This window comes from Myotis daubentonii, chromosome 6 (assembly GCF_963259705.1).
Source record: "Myotis daubentonii chromosome 6, mMyoDau2.1, whole genome shotgun sequence".
NCBI classification, from domain to species: domain Eukaryota; kingdom Metazoa; phylum Chordata; class Mammalia; order Chiroptera; family Vespertilionidae; genus Myotis; species Myotis daubentonii.
Genome location: NC_081845.1, coordinates 23529066 through 23543142, shown reverse-complemented (window position 1 = coordinate 23543142; position 14077 = coordinate 23529066).

The window sequence follows — 14077 nt, the reverse complement described above, 5'->3', positions numbered from 1 at the left end:
CTGCACACCCCACACCGGGGATCGAGCCTGTGACCTTCTGGTTCATCGGTCAGTTCTCAACCACTGAGCTACGTGATTCAGCACACTTGTCACTGAGGACTCCTAAGTAAAGAAATGCAATTAGTGTATTCTGTTGCTTTCTTCCTTGTTTTCTGTCTTTACCTTGACAAGGACTCACTGAAAGCAGACCAGGAGTTTACCCAATTCATTTAGTTTGAGACAATTAAACTATAGCTAGAATTTAAGATGCCAAATTGTTAAAGTCCTATGTTACCTACATCAAGTGAAGCTTCACTGAGGAATTCTGAAGATGGCCTTCAGGTTACTTAGGGTTCTGTTGGGAATATTCTTTTGGGCTTTTCCTGAGATTTCGGTGCAGCGCTTTTGTTAAGCACTGTTTCTGAAACTTTCACGTGCAAACAAATCACCTGGGGAATTGCTAAAACAGATTGTCATTCAGTAAGGGTGAGGCCCGAGGTTCTGCTATTCCAAGAAGCTTCTAGGTGAACATGCTGGCTCAAGAATATACTTTGAATGAGCAAGGCACTGACCTTTTTCTGCATCACTTACTCCACCCATGGGAGGAAGATTGATTTATCTAACAGGTGAGATAGAGAGAATCTGACATTTATTCATCATGGTCCTCCTGTGAAGGGAGTTGTGAGGGCAGAGGTCACTTGTTGAGTGTGGCCACCTCCTTTGCCCTCTCCTTTTTCAGCTGCCCTGCCAAGAGGAGGATTTTCTTTTCCATTTGGCAAAACTCCCAGGGCAGTTTCTGCCTGTGTGAGGAGGAACTCTACAGCTGGGACTATGAGAGTCAGGTCTGGGAAGTCAGTGGTCTTGGTGAGGCTGCATATCAGGAAGCCCCTTTGGCAAAGAACAAAAATTCAACCAAGTAAATATAAACACAAAATGGCTTTATTAGTGATTCATGAATTGGGCAGCATCACATCTAGTGATAGAAAGGTGCTCTGAGGAGTTGTACAAAATGGAAGGCCTTTATGGGCAGAAAGAGAGTGGAGCAAGAAAGTTAAAAGAGTAGATTATTTTCATGCAAGGTTACCTCTTTTAGGGGAAGTTAGGTGGGCATTATTAGGAAGATTACCTGATTAGTTGTCAACCAGAAAATTCCAGACTGGTTTAAAATTCCACTCCTGAGAGACTGAAAGTGCAGTTCAGCTAGGTAGTACGTCTTGGGAGGGCTTAACTAAGTGACTCCATTTGGGGCCCATGACTTCTTTTTTAACAAGTCCAAATGTTGTTTGTAATCAAGCTCCACCAGCAATAAGACTAGACTTCTGATCCTCCCTTTGAATCCTGTAAATGTTTCTCAGTTTGTTCTGAATCTAGTTGAGAGGAAATAATGAATTGATCCTTCAAATTCCAGGGAATGCTGTAGAAACCCTGGCTCTGATAGGGACCTCATCATGGCCTCTAGATATCAAAGCATAGTCATCCACTGTGGAAACTTCAGCTCCTTTTCTCCTGAGGGTCAAGAGAAAGACAAGGATGGGAGTTATTTTGAATAGAGTTTTTAAAATGGCGTCAACTGTCCTGCTGTTACTGAACTTCCTACATCTTCAGAACCTGTTGTACAGGTTTAGAGTCCCTTTAGATTGCTGCAATTCAGATAAAAAGAGAGGCCTGTTTTACCTATGGACTTCCTGGGAAAGCTTTAGGGCTCTGAGCGGAGCATGGAAGTGTCCAACTTCTTCTGAAAGGAGACCGGGATGCTATCTTAAGGAGGTTAGATGCTCCAAGACTTAAGCCATTACAACAATGGCTCAAGTCTTTTTAAAAATTCTACCCTGTTGGGTCTCTTCTTTAGGTACTTTGTAGTGCATAATTACTCCTTTCCCATCAGCTTACAAGCTTGCCTGTCACTCAGCCTCACATGGTGACATTGCCTGTAATCCTTGTCTGACCAGGACTCTAGATCAGTGATGGAGAAACTATGACACGCGAACTCATTTTTTTTTGGTTGATTTTTCTTTGCTAAATGGCATTTAAATATATAAAATAAATATCAAAAATATAAGTCTTTGTTTTACTATGGTTGCAAATATCAAAAATTTCTATATGTGACACGACACCAGAGTTAAGTTAGGGTTTTTCAAAATGCTGACACACTGAGATCAAAAGGTTCGCCATCACTGCTCTAGACCCTCAGGTAACCATCTCCAATTGCCCAGTTTTGTTTTCTCTTTTATGGGAATTATCTTGGTCCACATGAGCCTGAAATGGGAAGGTTTTTAGCATATTTAAAAGTATGTTTGTTATAGTGTCAGACAGACCAAGATTCAAATATCGGTCCTATTAATCATTAGTTGGATGCTTTCAAGTCTAAGGCTTGTTTAACTTCTCTGAGGTCCTCTTTATTCATCTAAAGAGTGAGAAAAATGTTTAGGGTTAAATGAGATAGCAAAAAGTGTCTGACATAGAGTAGACATCCAACAAACAGTGACTACTATTATTAATATTACAGCATTTTCAATCTTTTCGTACTGTTATTCTATAATCTTTGTGAAAGCATCACCTCTAATATCTACTTCCTGCCATAATCCCCGAAAATACACATATACACACCTACATTGTGTGAATTCAATTGCTTGCTAGTCTTAATATCAACTTATAAAAATAAAGTCAAACAGTAATGTGCCTTGAGATATCATGTACACAATTCAGGATTATCTGTTGCTCTACTGCTTTTTTCCATTTTTCTGGATCTCTGATATGGCAAGATGTCTCTTAGGATTTATCATTTGAAATGAAGAACAATTCTATACATTCCAGTCTTAATAGATAGCCAGAATAAGCTGGGGTTTGGTTAGGCAAAAGAAGTGGGGAGCCATCAGATTTTTTTTTTTAATCAGGAGAGTGATGTAATCAGAGTTTTATGGAAGAAAATTCACATTGGCTGCCTCAGAAATGCAAATAGAGACTTTTGAGTCTGTATTCAAAAATCTTCACTGTCTTGTTTTTACCTTCTTTGTTTTCATACCATTTATGATAAATACTCATCAGAAAATTAAATAGAAAAATGATTTCTTGGCTTACCCAAACACATTAGGAACCCGGGAGCGGATAGGAGCTGAATTCCTGTCTATGTTTGGGAAATTTGGTAACATTGCTTCAGTTGACTACAAACTATTTTTATTACGGATTTGAGATAGAGCAATATATTGCATTTAATGCATTCATGCACATTTGCCTGTTTTTTGTTCCAAACCTTCTTTTTTTTTTGGGGGGGGGTATTGAGAAACTAATTTTAAAATTTTTTTTTTATTATTTTTTTTTATTGCTTAAAGTATTACAAAGGGTATTACATATGTATCCATTTTATCCCCCGGCCCTAGACAGTCCCCTAGCCTCCCCTATCACCCAGTGTCTTATGTCCATTGGTTATGCTTATATGCATGCATACAAGTCCTTTAGTTGATCTCTTACCCCCCTACCTCCTGCCCCCCAACCCTCCCCGGCCTTCCCGCTGCAGTTTGACAATCTGTTTGAGGCAGCTCTGCCTCTGTATCTATTATTGTTCAAAAGTTTATAATGGTCTCTATTGTCCATGAATGAGTGAGATCATATGGTATTTTTCCTTTATTGACTGGCTTATTTCACTTAGCATAATGCTCTCCAGTTCCATCCATGACGTTGCAAATGGTAAGAGTTCCTTCCTTTTTACAGCAGCATAGTATTCCATCGTGTAGATGTACCACTGTTTTCTAATCCATTCATCTACTGATGGGCACTTAGGCTGTTTCCAGATCTTAGCTATGGTGAATTGTGCTGCTATGAACATAGGGGTGCATATATCCTTTCTGATTGGTGTTTCTGGTTTCTTGGGATATATTCCTAGAAGTGGGATCACAGGGTCAAATGGGAGTTCCATTTTCAGTTTTATAAGGAAACTCCATACTGTCTTCCATAGTGGCTGCACCAGTCTGCATTCCCACCAGCAGTGCACAAGTGTTCCTTTTTCTCCACATCCTCTCCAGCACTTGTCGTTTGTTGATTTGTTGATGATAGCCAGTCTGATAGGTGTGAGGTGGTACCTCACTGCTGTTTTGATTTGCATCTCTCGGATGATTAGTGACTTTGAGCATGTTTTCATATGTCTCTTGGCTTTCTGAATGTCCTCTTTTGAAAGGTGTCTATTTAGGTCCTTTGCCCATTTTTTGATTGGATTGTTTATCTTCCTTTTGTTAAGTTGTATGAGTTCCCTATAAATTTTGGAGATTAGGCCCTTATCAGATATGTCATTGGCAAATATGTTTTCCCACACAGTGGGTTTTCTCGTTGTTTTGTTGATGGTTTCTTTTGCTGTGCAGAAGCTTTTTATTTTGATGTAGTCCCATTTGTTCATTTTTTCTTTAGTTTCAAGTGCCCTAGGAGCTGTATCAGTGAAGAAATTGCTTCGGCATATGTCTGAAATTTTCTTGCCTTTGGATTCTTCTAGAATTTTTATGGTATCCTGTCGTACATTTAAGTCCTTTATCCATTTTGAGTTTATTTTTGTGTATGGTGTAAGTTGGTGGTCTAGTTTCATTTTCTTGCATATATCTGTCCAATTTTCCCAACACCATTTATTGAAGAGACTATCTTGGCTCCATTGTATGTTCTTGCCTCCTTTGTCAAATATTAATTGAGCATATTGGTTCGGGCCGATTTCTGGGCTCTCTATTCTATTCCATTGATCTATATGCCTATTCTTGTGCCAGTACCAGGCAGTTTTGAGAACAGTGGCTTTGTGATACAACTTGATATCTGGTATTGAGATCCCACCTACTTTGTTCTTTTTCAGGGTTGCTGCAGCTATTCAGGGTCTTTTTTTATTCCAGATGAATTTTTGGAAAGTTCGTTCTAGATCTCTGAAGTATGCTGTTGGTACTTTAATGGGAAGTGTGTTGAATTTATAGATTGCTTTGGGTAGTATGGACATTTTAATGATGTTGATTCTACCAATCCATGAACACGGTATGTTCTTCCATCTGTTTATGTCTTCCTCTATGTCTTTTTTCAACGTCCTGTAGTTTTCTGAGTAGAGGTCTTTTACCTCTTTAGTTAAGTTTATTCCTAGGTAGCTTAGTTTTTTCGGTGCAATGGTAAACGGGATTGTTTTTATAATCTCTCTTTCTGAAAGTTCACTATTGGTGTATAGAAATGCCTCAGATTTCTTGGGGTTAATTTTGTATCCTGCTACATTGCCAAATTCATGTATTAAGTCTAGTAGCTTTTTGATGGAATCTCTAGGGTTTTGTATGTATAATATCATGTCGTCTGCAAATAAGGACAGTTTTACTTCCTCTTTTCCAATTTGGATGCCTTTTATTTCTTCTTCTTGCTGAATTGCAATGGCTAACACTTCCAGTACTATGTTGAACAGGAGTGGTGAGAGGGGGCATCCCTGTCTTGTTCCTGTTCTTAGGGGAAATGGTGTTAGTTTTTGTCCGTTGAGTATGATGTTGGCTGTGGGCCTGTCATATATGGCTTTTATTATGTTGAGGTATGATCCTTCTACTCCCACCTTGCTGAGAGTTTTTATCAAAAATGGGTGTTGAATTTTGTCAAATGCTTTTTCTGCATCAATTGATATGACCATGTGGTTTTTTTCTTTCAATTTGTTTATGTGATGTATCACGTTTATTGATTTGCGGATATTGTACCATCCTTGCATCCCTGGGATAAATCCTACTTGGTCATGGTGTATGATCTTTCTGATGTACTGCTGGATCCGATTTGCTAAGATTTTGTTGAGGATTTTGGCATCTATGTTCATGAGCCAAACCTTCTATAGCTGAACAGAAAGTGTGATAGGGTTGGTACTGACAAATAATGCATTCCATTTTCCAGACTTATACATATAAAAATGAAAACCTTTCCTGGTCTTTCTGAGAGGTCAAATGCACCAACCTGAAGGGCATCTTGCAAAGACAGATTTCAAGACATTCTTATCACCGTTGAAGACATTTTTCTAAAATAATAAAAAACATTCCAGTGACTGCTCTGTGTCATGTCAAAGTTCTGAGACAAAAATGATGGCAGGTAATTATGCAAATGAAATCTGCTCCAGTTGTGTTAAATATTAATGACAGTCATTGTTTAATGATTCATTGTTGTGCTCAGATCCATGTTTGTTATGCCCTTTCTCAGCAAGTGCAGAAGAAAAAAAACAATACCCCATTTTCAGCATCATATTCAAGAATGAAGACTGCCTGCAATAAAGTCCATGATATGACACAGACTACTAGTATAATAAATACTGAAGAGTCGGGGGTATGCTGAAAATATGCAGTTGTTTCACTTGTTAATGCTGGGTTTATCTGTAGCAATTAGAGAACATTTAACTTGATCAAATTCTAAGATTGCAGTTCCTGAGTCTGGTTGTGATGTATATTTGACCTCTTCAGATGGTGGATTTATTAATTAGAGCATAAAATGATCCATGACTTAGTGCTAATTCTTTTTTTTTTTAATGCTAGTGTCTCACTGAGAGGAAAAAGGATTAGCTTCATGTTGGTTACAAAGTTATTAAATCTTCCTTAAGGTTCAAAAGGTATTACTACATCTTTCTTAAAGTTCGTAGCAGGTAAATGAAAATAGTCTACGTCATTCTTAGTGTTTTCTTCATTTTAATATAACTATTAATGATTTATTATTTTTAGTACTTTTTGTCTTTTACTTAACAGGAACATGTGACTGAACAATCCAATCTCTCTAAGATCCCAGTTTCTACACTTAGATTCTATAAAATGTAGGGAAGTAATGCTATCACAAGGGGTTGTTATGTGGATCAAATAAGGTGATATAAGTGAAAATGCTTTACACAATGTCTAGCTTATATTAAGTTTTTGGTGGAATCTAAACTAAGTTACTGCTCTTTAGAAAATGGAAGTGAAATCTCAAAGCGAAGTGAAGGAGAGACTGCCCACACATAGGTAAATTATTTGCAGGATATTTTTGCTCCCTTAATTGAGATTCAAAGTGAGAAATGCCAACAAAATTTTTATAACTGTCATCATACACTTAATTTTAGGAAGGTTAGTGGGATTTGAAATAAATTTGAATTAGTAAAATGAGCAGTTACTATATGCCATATGATTATGCTACATTTTCTTAGTATAGCCGATATGAATTTCCTACCCAAATTTCAATGATAAGAGCTGTCACATTGCTTTACTTCAAAAATATAAATTAAATCAGACTTTGAGGCCCCAGTCTCTAAGCTGTCAGGTTTTGGATCCCTGGGATCATAAAAATGAGACTTTGAAGCATGGTGGAAGCTGTCTTTACCATTGCTGCTTTCAGGCCTGGCCCTTCACTGTATTGGAACACAGACCTATATGAATTTTCAGTTTCTCCCGTTTGCCTCCTCCTTCATCTCATTTGGCTGGTGCCCCCTGCACCTTGTTGCCCCACTATTTCAGGCTTGAATGATATGCCATCTGGTAGCGTGTGGGATATGGTTTCCCGATGACACCATGGGATGGCTGGTGGTGAAATACGGAAGTTCAGGGGAGTTACCTCCCTATGGGTGAACCCTGACCAATGAGACATGGGTGACAGGGGGGAGCCAAGATCAATGACCTGGTTTGGATTTATTTTTGGCTCTTGTGGACAATTCATCCTTCCAAGACACCCTGAAGAAGACCCTCATGCCAAGTGAATATGTCTGCTGAGCAACTTGCCATCTCTCTCCATGGCTTCTAAAGTCATATTCAGCTGGTAACTCATTGCATCACATTGTTTAGCATTTTTCCATGTCTCCTCTTCTGTTTTCTTACCTTTACTGCCCTGGGCTTGCATCTTCCAAGTAAAGTTTTGCTGCCTTAGTCTTTTCCCTGGACTCTGCTTATAGAAAACTGAGCTATGACATCCACAGCCATTCCCCATCATGTGCTGCATGGAAGTGGAATGTGGCTCTTTGCTATAGTAGGGAATGCCCCTCCTAAATTGATCTCTCCAAGGTCTTAGGATACTCATACTCTCCATGGCAGGTCAGGTTCAAATCTCAACACCAGTCTTTCTTAATGAATTTAGATTCCCACACAAAACCTGGATGAGGAATTGTCTTCATGGGGATTCACATCATCTGTTTTCACCCTTGAATAGCAGTCATAATGTGCTGCTTGTGGTAGGGAAAAACAGGCTTGGGTCTCAAGCTTGGCTATTGTCTTAAGATGGAGATGGAAAAAATATTTTTTTCTTATATCTCTGAGAATACAACAGAAAATAATTTCTCATTTGATTATCTTGTTACATTAGCAGCTCTTTGTTTCACCACTCTACACAGTCATTCAAGCAATGAAGAATAAAGGAGATACATTAAAAATATTAAGCAGCTGTTTAAAGAAATTCATGAGGCTGCTTTATATGCACTGATATGGCTTGACCTCTAATAAAGTGACAATAACAGGAGCAGAATATATATAACTGTACATATATGCACACATATATATACATATACACACTCACACACACACACGTGTGTGTGTGTGTGTGTGTGTGAGTGAGAGAGAGAGAGAGAAAGAGAGAGAGAGAGAGAGAAAGAGAGAGAGAGAGAGAAAGAGAGAGAGGGCCAGAACCCTATGTTCTAAGTCACTAGGGAACGAGTTAAAAAATTCCTGCTTTTGGTAACAACAGCAACAATTCACAGGCACTCTCACCAGCTCCCAATCTCTCACCATTGTATTAGTATTAAACATATAAGCGCATTTGTATTTCAGGATGAGAAAATTTGCCTAATTAAAACCCAACAGCTTACATAAATATTTAATGTAGAAATGCTTACTTTAAGAGTTTATCTCAGTTTGCAACATATATTAAATAGCCAAAAACTTCTGAAAACTACTCAGGTCTACATTTATGAAAATATTTCTTTGCTAAAAGATTTAAAAGCATTTTTCCATTTCTTTGCAAGACAACAAGTTATCATTTAAAGTTAACTATTTTATTCATAGTTCCTTTTGTAGATTTCAAATTTTCCAAACACATTACACAGTATGTTCACGGGCCTCTTTCCCCCCCTTAAATATCAGTGATAGTCTATTTGCCTGCCATATTGTTACATTAAAAAACACACAATCAACCCAAAAAGACTGTAACTGCTGATATTTGAAATGTCAGTGACTATTTAAAGAAAGTGAGTATCCTGATACATGAGGAAGTAGCTATTATTGGGGATAATATAATAATCACATTCTCATGTATAACCTTTGATCAATTATGTAATTTTCCTGAAGCTACATTTAACTTGATTAAAGAAATAAAAATTTCATTAGCAATTTCTCCTAGGCTCTTTTACATCTGCAGATCTTTACTTAACCATATTCAGTACTTTCCAGAAATTACTTTCTGTTTTTGGAAGCATTCAGATGATGGTTGACTGGTCAGTTATTAGATCAGCATTTAGTTGCTTAAGATCATTTCTCATTTTCTGAATCAGTTTTTCTATGTCATCTGTTTTGTCCTTTAGCACTACAATTGCCTGAATAAATAGTAAAAACTAAAATAATATAGCTGAAAGAAATGCCAATACTTATTTTCTTAAAGATTCTCATGCAAATATAGTAATTGTCTAGTCCAGCATTTATCAAAAGGAACACATGTGCCATGAGATGTTAATAGATGCCCATAATAAAAGTTTCATGGTGAAACTGTTTTTGGAGATTTGCAATGCATAATAGTATGGCAAAGGGTCTGAGAAGTCCTGCACAAAAAAGCCAACCTTTGTTTAACCCAGTTTTTCTCAAATATACTTGACCATGGAAATCCTTTTCTGCATCAGGCACCTTCAATATGCTGATGTGGTCTCATAAAATATAAATAGCTACAGTCTTCCTAATACCTGACTGCTTGCTATTTCTATTTATTATGTGGATGACTATTGAGCTAGTCTGACATTTGTCATGTCCAACTGGGCCCGCTCACCTCTGTTCCCTCACTATGGCTGGAACGACAGCCCCTGGTCACTGACATCTCATGTCATATTTCACCAGCAGTCTTCTTGGCTTGTAAAAAATGGAGAAATATGGGAAATGACTAAAGCTATGACTCCCATCTGCTTTTGCTGTCACACTGTCACTTCAGGCTGTTTGTCACCGAGAATGTGATGAGCATACTCTCTCCCTGTGATGGAGCGGGGCCTGGTCCTGCACTCCCCTCCCACCGGCCATCTGGGCAGGCAGCAGTGGGAGTTAAACCAAAGATTATAATCCCAAGAGACAGAATTTGCCAGTGATTAGATCTCCTGGCAACATGTACGCCAGAACTCTGATCTGTATTTTATGTTTTATACGCTGTCTGATGACCTCGCTTTATAATTGAGTTGAAGTATGTGTGGGTGTAATTTGAAACGAAGTTTAGGTCCAGCCACACGTCTTAAACCTGGCGGAGGGAAGAGGTGGGGTAGAAGCTGAACTTGCACTGAACTTGTCTGCTTCCTGTTCAGTTGGTATAAACATGTTATTGACTGAAACCAAACCTGGTGTTGCTGCTGCCACCGCTTCCACATGTCAGTATCTGTGTGCATCCTGGGGTACACTCCACCAGCTGTTGGCAGAACAGGCTGTGTCAGGGAAGTGGCCAAAAACCAAGGGTAAAGAGGTGATGGACAGGGAGGCTCTAAGAGTGAGTATCTATGTAATTCACTGTTTCCCCAGTTGCCTTTCTTGTGTGACCTCTGAAAGTCCCTTCCATCACACTCTGCTGTCAATTTCAGACTGATACCCATCTCCTATTGTCTATTGCTTTCCTGGAACATCCCACTGTAAGTGCCATCTTCATGTCTCTGTCAGGGAATAGCTATGACTCAGATCACAGATGTTATACATCATGCATCTATGTATTCTTCAAGTGGTATTTGGAAGTATCATCTTTGCACTATAGAGATCTCATAAATCCATTGATTAAATCTAGCTAGGAAGTATTTTTTTGAGAGTTTCTTTAAAAAAAAATTATTTTCTTGTTAATGAGGAAATTTTAAAAAGTATCAGTTTTAAGAACTAACTAAACTGGAACAGGAATAAAAAAAATAGCACTGACATATTTAAAGTTTGGGAGGGAAGTGGAAAATGTCAAATAATTTGGTAATCTCTGGGTATGGTGAAACCTAACTCCAGTCCGTAGACAATGCTGAGTTGTGTCTGCTTGAGTGAGAATTGAGTTTGGAATGTCAATCAGCCTTAGTGCTTGCAGTTTTAAAAATACTACCTGCAAAACTGGTCTTGATGGGAAGTTCAAACAGTAATAAATAGTCTGATCACTCTCCTGCATCCTCCACGAACTCAGAGATGCCCAGGCACTCTCTGACAGAGCCTTCTCTCCCCCTGGCTGTAAAATTAAAAGAAAGGCCATGGAAGTCTTCTTAATCCTGCAAGTGCTCCTGGCACTCTATGTAACTCAACCCAATGGAACCTGGAATTTGATATGGGATTTCCCATGTAAGCACTTACACACCAGATGCAGTGAGCAGGCCTTGCCATAATTTATCCCTTGTCTTCTCTTTGGCTCTTTATTCACTGCTATCATATTATTAGCTTCTTTACACTTTGCTGCTCCAGTTTCCCTCTTCACAGCCAATGATTATGAAATCAGGTACTTGGTATATTTCCTACAAATTTGGCAGTGAGCATAATGATCATGACTAGGAAATTTTGATTTTCTTCACTCTTGAATGTTAATGTATTGAAATTCTTTCTTAATACATATATTTAGATCTTTCTTTCTTTTTTCTAGACACTTGCTTACTCATGCAGTAGTATGTTATGGTGCAGGTGAAAAAGGTCCATTTCTCTGAGGAAGAAGAGTTCTGAACCTTAGAGGGAATTCTTCATTCAATGATATGTGGTCAACTTTACTCAATTACAATGAAGAGAATGGAGTATAGCAAAAAGTGATGAAATCCAAATGGTGTTAATAATTCTTCCAGGTTGCACAAGGAAAATATACTTCTTTTTAAGAAGTATTTGAAGGATTAAGAAGTACAAATTGGTAGCTACAAAATAGTCAAGGGGATGTAAATTATAGCATAGGGAATACAGTGATATATCAATAATATTGTGATAACTATGTATGGTACCAGATGGGTAATGGAAATACTGTGGGGAACATTTTATCAAGTATATGATATCCTAACCACTATGCTGTACTCCTGAAACTAATACAAAATAATATTGAGTATAAACTGTAATTTAAAATTAACAATGGAACTGCCTTATGACCAGTGATTCTACCTCTGAGAATATATCTGAAGAAACCCAAGACTAATTTGAAAGAATATATGTACTCCTTTGTTCATTGCAGCCTTGGCTGAACTACTGTAGACCACAGGTACTACAGGGGAAGGCTTCTATTGTGGTGTGAGTGTCAGAAAGTACCTTTCTTTCCTCTTGGTATTAATCTATGTTGAATAGGCACACAATCACTGCTGGGTGTGCCTCGATAAAACTCTTTGTAAAACAGATTTTTAGTTTCTTATCCTGAGTATCATTACTCACCATAAGACCCAAAACAAGTTTTTAGGGAGTTAGGCTGGGAGTAACCACTCTGTTAAAGTTAAACTGTCTCTCCCCTCTGACAACTAAATCATTGTCAAACCTAACTCTTCTCTTATAGCAGAAGCCTTCTCAGGTCCTTATGCACACAGATTTCAGGCAGACCTTCTTCCTAGTTCACAGACATTTGACTTGTCTGAAACTCGTTGGAACACACAACTTACGTACAGTTCGAAGTTCCCTCCCTATACAAGAAAGACATAGGAAAATAAAAGATGTTGGGAACTGTAGAGCATGGAGGGGAAGATTTTTGGAGTGATGTTTTGTGAGAGATGAAGAAAGTTATGGGGATGTTAAGCTTAGAACATTACTGTAGGGCTATCTGGGATGGTAGAGAGAGAGAGAAAGAGAGGGTGTTTGAGAGTACCCAGTTGAAGCAGAGGGAAGGAAAGAGTGGGAGGCAGAATGGATTGGTAATGGGATTCAGAGTATGGGTATCAATAGTTCTTGGGCCTTGCAACTACAGAAGCATTGATGATAAATCATTTTCTACTTAGTGAAAGATTCAAGAAGTGATAATACTCAATTTGGGAAGGGGTAGGTTAAGGTGAACCTTCTCTTTCACAGCTAATTTGTTGCTTTTATTTGTAATCCCTTATTTCAATTTTCACTGATAATGATTTTTCATATACAATAGGAAGTGATGAGTGAAAAATTCTCTATGAGGTTCCCATACAGAAATTTAGGTCAGAGCCTTACAGAAACAGAGAATTTTGTTTTGACCTACTCACATGTTTAAAAATACTTTATGAATGATGACACCTAGGTAACTAGGAGACACACTCACTACTTTTCACTTGCCATGGATGGCCAGCTGTGGGCTCACACCCTTTCTCTGTAGAAGGCACCGTGAGCCAGTTAGACTCTCAGGACCACATTTCTCTTTAGGCATTTGGTTTTAAGAGAACAAAATAAATAGAGATATATGTGGCCTACATTAAATTGTCTGTGATTAAATAAATGAATTCACAAATACCATTTTCCAGTTATTAAGAAAATTACTTGAATAATTTACCTTCAAATATAATTTAGAAAGAAACATTTGTGCCATTGTGTGGGAATAGAAAAAGTTCCGGTGTTAATGTAATGGTGCCTAAGGGTATTGTTAGGCACTTAAAGACAATTTTGAAGGTTTGCTTAGTTCATTAATTGATTTCCAAATACAGCCTTTGAGTAAGAAAAATATCAGAAGCGAAGGGAAGGATTCCAAGAGTGAATTATGATGTGAATTATCTATATTTATCAAGTAAGAACATTCATTCTTTTATAAATAGAATCTTTAACTTTATTTTCTTGGCAATGACTAGACATAAAAAGGAAATAGTACTAGCTGAAATAAATGAGCCCATATACATCATCACAGAATGTGCATAGCATCATATTATTCTCATGTTTATTTAGAAAAGGAAAAGAAAAAGTTTCCTTATTTTTTGTATCTAATAGCTGAGAAGCAAGTAAGAGTCTTAGGTTCTTTTTGTGATTTTTTTACTACATACCCAAAATATTTATTAAATATTTTAAAA